Source organism: Pseudophryne corroboree, chromosome 4 (genome assembly GCF_028390025.1).
Source record: "Pseudophryne corroboree isolate aPseCor3 chromosome 4, aPseCor3.hap2, whole genome shotgun sequence".
NCBI lineage: Eukaryota > Metazoa > Chordata > Amphibia > Anura > Myobatrachidae > Pseudophryne > Pseudophryne corroboree.
Genome location: NC_086447.1, coordinates 572227085 through 572234561, shown reverse-complemented (window position 1 = coordinate 572234561; position 7477 = coordinate 572227085).

Below are 7477 nucleotides of genomic sequence, written 5' to 3'. Positions count from 1 at the left end.
CCTCTGTGTCGGCACACGGCAGGCAGTCCGTCCGACCAGAATTGTATTATTTATTATTATATACCTACCACCTAACCGTGTTTTTTTTTTCATTCTTTATACCGTCATAGTGTCATCCTAATTGTTACGAGTATACTACTATCTCTTTATCAACCAGTGTACAGTGCGGTAGTTCACGGCTGTGGCTACCTCTGTGTCGGCACACGGCAGGCAGTCCGTCCGACCAGAATTGTATTATTTATTATTATATACCTACCACCTAACCGTGGTTTTTTTTTCATTCTTTATACCGTCATAGTGTCATCCTAATTGTTACGAGTATACTACTATCTCTTTATCAACCAGTGTACAGTGCGGTAGTTCACGGCTGTGGCTACCTCTGTGTCGGCACACGGCAGGCAGTCCGTCCGACCAGAATTGTATTATTATTATAATATATACCACCTAACTGTGGTTTTTTTTGCATTCTTTATACCGTCGTCATAGTGTCATACTAGTTGTTACGAGTATACTACTATCTCTTTATCAACCAGTGTACAGTGCGGTAGTTCACGGCTGTGGCTACCTCTGTGTCGGCAGTCGGCAGGCAGTCCGTCCATCCATAATTGTATTATTATTATAATATATACCACCTAACCGTGGTTTTTTTTTCATTCTTTATACCGTCGTCATAGTGTCATACTAGTTGTTACGAGTATACTACTATCTCTTTATCAACCAGTGTACAGTGCGGTAGTTCACGGCTGTGGCTACCTCTGTGTCGGCAGTCGGCAGGCAGTCCGTCCATCCATAATTGTATTATTATTATAATATATACCACCTAACCGTGGTTTTTTTATACCACCTAACCGTGGCAGTCCGTCCATAATTGTATACTAGTATCCAATCCATCCATCTCCATTGTTTACCTGAGGTGCCTTTTAGTTCTGCCTATAAAATATGGAGAACAAAAAAGTTGAGGTTCCAAAATTAGGGAAAGATCAAGATCCACTTCCACCTCGTGCTGAAGCTGCTGCCACTAGTCATGGCCGAGACGATGAAATGCCAGCAACGTCGTCTGCCAAGGCCGATGCCCAATGTCATAGTACAGAGCATGTCAAATCCAAAACACCAAATATCAGAAAAAAAAGGACTCCAAAACCTAAAATAAAATTGTCGGAGGAGAAGCGTAAACTTGCCAATATGCCATTTACCACACGGAGTGGCAAGGAACGGCTGAGGCCCTGGCCTATGTTCATGGCTAGTGGTTCAGCTTCACATGAGGATGGAAGCACTCAGCCTCTCGCTAGAAAACTGAAAAGACTCAAGCTGGCAAAAGCACCGCAAAGAACTGTGCGTTCTTTGAAATCCCAAATCCACAAGGAGAGTCCAATTGTGTCGTTTGCGATGCCTGACCTTCCCAACACTGGACGTGAAGAGCATGCGCCTTCCACTATTTGCATGCCCCCTGCAAGTGCTGGAAGGAGCACCCGCAGTCCAGTTCCTGATAGTCAGATTGAAGATGTCAGTGTTGAAGTACACCAGGATGAGGAGGATATGGGTGTTGCTGGCGCTGGGGAGGAAATTGACCAGGAGGATTCTGATGGTGAGGTGGTTTGTTTAAGTCAGGCACCCGGGGAGACACCTGTTGTCCGTGGGAGGAATATGGCCGTTGACATGCCAGGTGAAAATACCAAAAAAATCAGCTCTTCGGTGTGGAGGTATTTCACCAGAAATGCGGACAACAGGTGTCAAGCCGTGTGTTCCCTTTGTCAAGCTGTAATAAGTAGGGGTAAGGACGTTAACCACCTCGGAACATCCTCCCTTATACGTCACCTGCAGCGCATTCATAATAAGTCAGTGACAAGTTCAAAAACTTTGGGTGACAGCGGAAGCAGTCCACTGACCAGTAAATCCCTTCCTCTTGTAACCAAGCTCACGCAAACCACCCCACCAACTCCCTCAGTGTCAATTTCCTCCTTCCCCAGGAATGCCAATAGTCCTGCAGGCCATGTCACTGGCAAGTCTGACGAGTCCTCTCCTGCCTGGGATTCCTCCGATGCATCCTTGCGTGTAACGCCTACTGCTGCTGGCGCTGCTGTTGTTGCCGCTGGGAGTCGATGGTCATCCCAGAGGGGAAGTCTTAAGCCCACTTGTACTACTTCCAGTAAGCAATTGACTGTTCAACAGTCCTTTGCGAGGAAGATGAAATATCACAGCAGTCATCCTACTGCAAAGCGGATAACTGAGTCCTTGACAACTATGTTGGTGTTAGACGTGCGTCCGGTATCCGCCGTTAGTTCACAGGGAACTAGACAATTTATTGAGGCAGTGTGCCCCCGTTACCAAATACCATCTAGGTTCCACTTCTCTAGGCAGGCGATACCGAGAATGTACACGGACGTCAGAAAAAGACTCACCAGTGTCCTAAAAAATGCAGTTGTACCCAATGTCCACTTAACCACGGACATGTGGACAAGTGGAGCAGGGCAGGGTCAGGACTATATGACTGTGACAGCCCACTGGGTAGATGTATGGACTCCCGCCGCAAGAACAGCAGCGGCGGCACCAGTAGCAGCATCTCGCAAACGCCAACTCTTTCCTAGGCAGGCTACGCTTTGTATCACCGCTTTCCAGAATACGCACACAGCTGAAAACCTCTTACGGCAACTGAGGAAGATCATCGCGGAATGGCTTACCCCAATTGGACTCTCCTGTGGATTTGTGGCATCGGACAACGCCAGCAATATTGTGTGTGCATTAAATATGGGCAAATTCCAGCACGTCCCATGTTTTGCACATACCTTGAATTTGGTGGTGCAGAATTTTTTAAAAAACGACAGGGGCGTGCAAGAGATGCTGTCGGTGGCCAGAAAAATTGCGGGACACTTTCGGCGTACAGGCACCACGTACAGAAGACTGGAGCACCACCAAAAACTACTGAACCTGCCCTGCCATCATCTGAAGCAAGAAGTGGTAACGAGGTGGAATTCAACCCTCTATATGCTTCAGAGGTTGGAGGAGCAGCAAAAGGCCATTCAAGCCTATACAATTGAGCACGATATAGGAGATGGAATGCACCTGTCTCAAGTGCAGTGGAGAATGATTTCAACGTTGTGCAAGGTTCTGATGCCCTTTGAACTTGCCACACGTGAAGTCAGTTCAGACACTGCCAGCCTGAGTCAGGTCATTCCCCTCATCAGGCTTTTGCAGAAGAAGCTGGAGGCATTGAAGAAGGAGCTAACACGGAGCGATTCCGCTAGGCATGTGGGACTTGTGGATGCAGCCCTTAATTCGCTTAACAAGGATTCACGGGTGGTCAATCTGTTGAAATCAGAGCACTACATTTTGGCCACCGTGCTCGATCCTAGATTTAAAGCCTACCTTGGATCTCTCTTTCCGGCAGACACAGGTCTGCTGGGGTTGAAAGACCTGCTGGTGACAAAATTGTCAAGTCAAGCGGAACGCGACCTGTCAACATCTCCTCCTTCACATTCTCCCGCAACTGGGGGTGCGAGGAAAAGGCTCAGAATTCCGAGCCCACCCGCTGGCGGTGATGCAGGGCAGTCTGGAGCGACTGCTGATGCTGACATCTGGTCCGGACTGAAGGACCTGACAACGATTACGGACATGTCGTCTACTGTCACTGCATATGATTCTCTCAACATTGATAGAATGGTGGAGGATTATATGAGTGACCGCATCCAAGTAGGCACGTCACACAGTCCGTACTTATACTGGCAGGAAAAAGAGGCAATTTGGAGGCCCTTGCACAAACTGGCTTTATTCTACCTAAGTTGCCCTCCCACAAGTGTGTACTCCGAAAGAGTGTTTAGTGCCGCCGCTCACCTTGTCAGCAATCGGCGTACGAGGTTACATCCAGAAAATGTGGAGAAGATGATGTTCATTAAAATGAATTATAATCAATTCCTCCGCGGAGACATTGACCAGCAGCAATTGCCTCCACAAAGTACACAGGGAGCTGAGATGGTGGATTCCAGTGGGGACGAATTGATAATCTGTGAGGAGGGGGATGTACACGGTGATATATCGGAGGGTGAAGATGAGGTGGACATCTTGCCTCTGTAGAGCCAGTTTGTGCAAGGAGAGATTAATTGCTTCTTTTTTGGGGGGGGTCCAAACCAACCCGTCATATCAGTCACAGTCGTGTGGCAGACCCTGTCACTGAAATGATGGGTTGGTTAAAGTGTGCATGTCCTGTTTTGTTTATACAACATAAGGGTGGGTGGGAGGGCCCAAGGATAATTCCATCTTGCACCTCTTTTTTCTTTTCTTTTTCTTTGCATCATGTGCTGATTGGGGAGGGTTTTTTGGAAGGGACATCCTGCGTGACACTGCAGTGCCACTCCTAGATGGGCCCGGTGTTTGTGTCGGCCACTAGGGTCGCTAATCTTACTCACACAGCTACCTCATTGCGCCTCTTTTTTTCTTTGCGTCATGTGCTGTTTGGGGAGGGTTTTTTGGAAGGGACATCCTGCGTGACACTGCAGTGCCACTCCTAGATGTGCCCGGTGTTTGTGTCGGCCACTAGGGTCGCTAATCTTACTCACACAGTCAGCTACCTCATTGCGCCTCTTTTTTTCTTTGCGTCATGTGCTGTTTGGGGAGGGTTTTTTGGAAGGGCCATCCTGCGTGACACTGCAGTGCCACTCCTAGATGGGCCCGGTGTTTGTGTCGGCCACTAGGGTCGCTTATCTTACTCACACAGCGACCTCGGTGCAAATTTTAGGACTAAAAATAATATTGTGAGGTGTGATGTGTTCAGAATAGGCTGAAAATGAGTGTAAATTATGTTTTTTGAGGTTAATAATACTTTGGGATCAAAATTACCCCCAAATTCTATGATTTAAGCTGTTTTTTAGGGTTTTTTGAAAAAAACACCCGAATCCAAAACACACCCGAATCCGACAAAAAAAATTCGGTGAGGTTTTGCCAAAACGCGGTCGAACCCAAAACACGGCCGCGGAACCGAACCCAAAACCAAAACACAAAACCCGAAAAATTTCCGGCGCTCATCTCTAGATATAAGGTAAGCTCATCCACACACTCACGTTATACACCTTGACAAAGGGGCATGTAAGCCCCGAAACGTTGGCTACTTGTAATTTCTTTTGAAATATAACTTCATTTACTGCACGAAAAAATCCTCGAGTGCCGCTGTGTCATTTTGGACTTCTGTATTATTTTTTCAGAGGGCACCGGGGTAACTTCAAGCCAGTTGGGAGAGTGCCAGACCGATTTGGGATCCATATGCTATTTTGGCGAACACAGGTTACACTGTCCGCCAGCCGGGGCCGAGGCACCTTCCCCCCCCCCCCCCCCCCTAAATAACTTTTTTCACTTTTTTTGTTTTCTATACCGCGGCCTTTTGTCCGGGTGGAGTTCCACTATCACTCACACAGCGGGGGACACCTCAGCACCAGGCACTCACTTGTAAGACCAGCACACATCTGCGATGGAGTCCACATTCCCCTCAAGGCAAGATGAGGACATACCGGGATGCAGAGGGATACCTTCCGTACTGGGAGAATCCTTCAGCTTTACTGACGACGACGCAGAGCGCCTCAGATTTACAGAACAACTAGGCACATCCGAACGAACAGGGGGCATTGAGGATATTTACCATCAACTCCTCAAACTAAAACGCCGTGAATGCGATTATTTATTACATGGCATTTCTTTGTCGGAGTATCACCGAGAGAAACTGATCCCACGAGGATTCAGGGTAAGGAACGTCCCCACCATCGGGCGGTACAACCCCGAGTTCTGCAAAAAATGGGTTGGCATACTCAACAAGTGCAGCCTCGACTTAATCTTGCTGGTAGTGGAGGAATCGGGTCGAGAATTGAGACTAACCAGAGAAAAAATCCTTAAGATTGAGACGGAACACAAACCTGTACTGCAAGCCGACAATAACCAAGAGTGGCTGTCTAAGCTACAAAAACAATGTGAGGATTATAGGAGGGACTTAATCAAATTCAAGCGCAACAAACAACAAATAGTCCGAGAAGACTACGACTTGAATAAAGTATATAGATGGCTGATGGGCGGCGAGGGAGGACACAACACCACCTACAATGCCAGAGGGCGACAGAGTTGGAGGAGACGGCGGGAACAAAAATCATTCACTGCCGGCACTTCGAACAGCGACAGCGAAAGCGTCCTCCCTGATTCCGAAGGGTCCTCCCGGGCACAACCGGTCCCTTTAGGGACATCAGCGGGCACCCCGGCAGAGCAAGGCAGAAGAGGACGCCCACCCGCAGGGGGAAGCAGTGCGCGCGAATCAAAAGCGCGAGCAGCCAAAAAGAATCCCTAATCTTCAACCTATCTAATAGATCCTTCTCGGATATAGAACTGAGAGTTCTGGAGAAGGGTCTCTCCTTCGTGCCCACCAACCCATTCAACAAGTTTCAGTGGCAAATTGATCTACACCGCTTCTCAAGAAAATTGAGATTGCAAGAATACTTTCAACAGTCCAATCCACAAGATCCATCAAGTGTTTCTTTCTGTGACAGATTCTATCAGACCCGTCACAAATCAACCTTCGATCCACCGTCATCCAATCCGTCCATACAAGCATTCACCAGACTCTTGGACGATTCAGTCACCAAATACACCGCGGCGACCCCCGTCATGCATCGTAATCTGTCCAAGGCGGAGCAAATAGCCCTTAAGCAACTGGGGGCATATAGGGATGTGGTCTTCCGACCAGCGGATAAGGGTGGTGGCCTAGTCATCCTCAACCTCTCGGACTACATCAAGGAAATTGAGGGACAACTGGCGGATCCTGAGACTTATGAGGCATTGCCCTTCGACCCTACGGCCGAATACCAACATGAATTGGCACAGCTGTTAGACCGGGCGAAGTCCGACAATCTACTCACAGATAAATTGCATGAAGTTCTCAAACAGGATCACCCTCGTGTTCCCCTCTTCTTTGTGGTACCCAAAATCCACAAGAATGCCAAATCTCCACCCGGCAGGCCCATAATAGCCGCTAGGGAGTCCATCTTTCAACCCATTTCCACATTCTTGGATGGAATATTGCAGCCCTTGATCGTCAAACACCATAACTACATTAAGGACACCACCAGTTTTCTGGAGCGGATCAATAATATAGGACGGGTCCCCCAAGGGACATGGTTATGTGTGATAGACGTAAAGAGCTTATACACAAGCATTCCCCACCAGGAAGGCCTGTTAGCCATGCAAAATTTTCTGATCAAAGAAAAGATGGACACTCTCAACATAGAGCTCTTTATGCAACTCCTCACCTTCACCCTAAAGAGGAATTACTTCATGTTTAACGGCACCTTTTTCCAACAACGAACAGGCTGTGCGATGGGGAGCAATGTCTCCCCATCATTCGCTAATGTCTTCATGTTCCAGGAAGAACAGAATGTATTTTTTGATAACCAGGACGTAGCGAAAAATATCCTGTTATTCGTCAGATATATTGACGACCTGTTCCTACTCT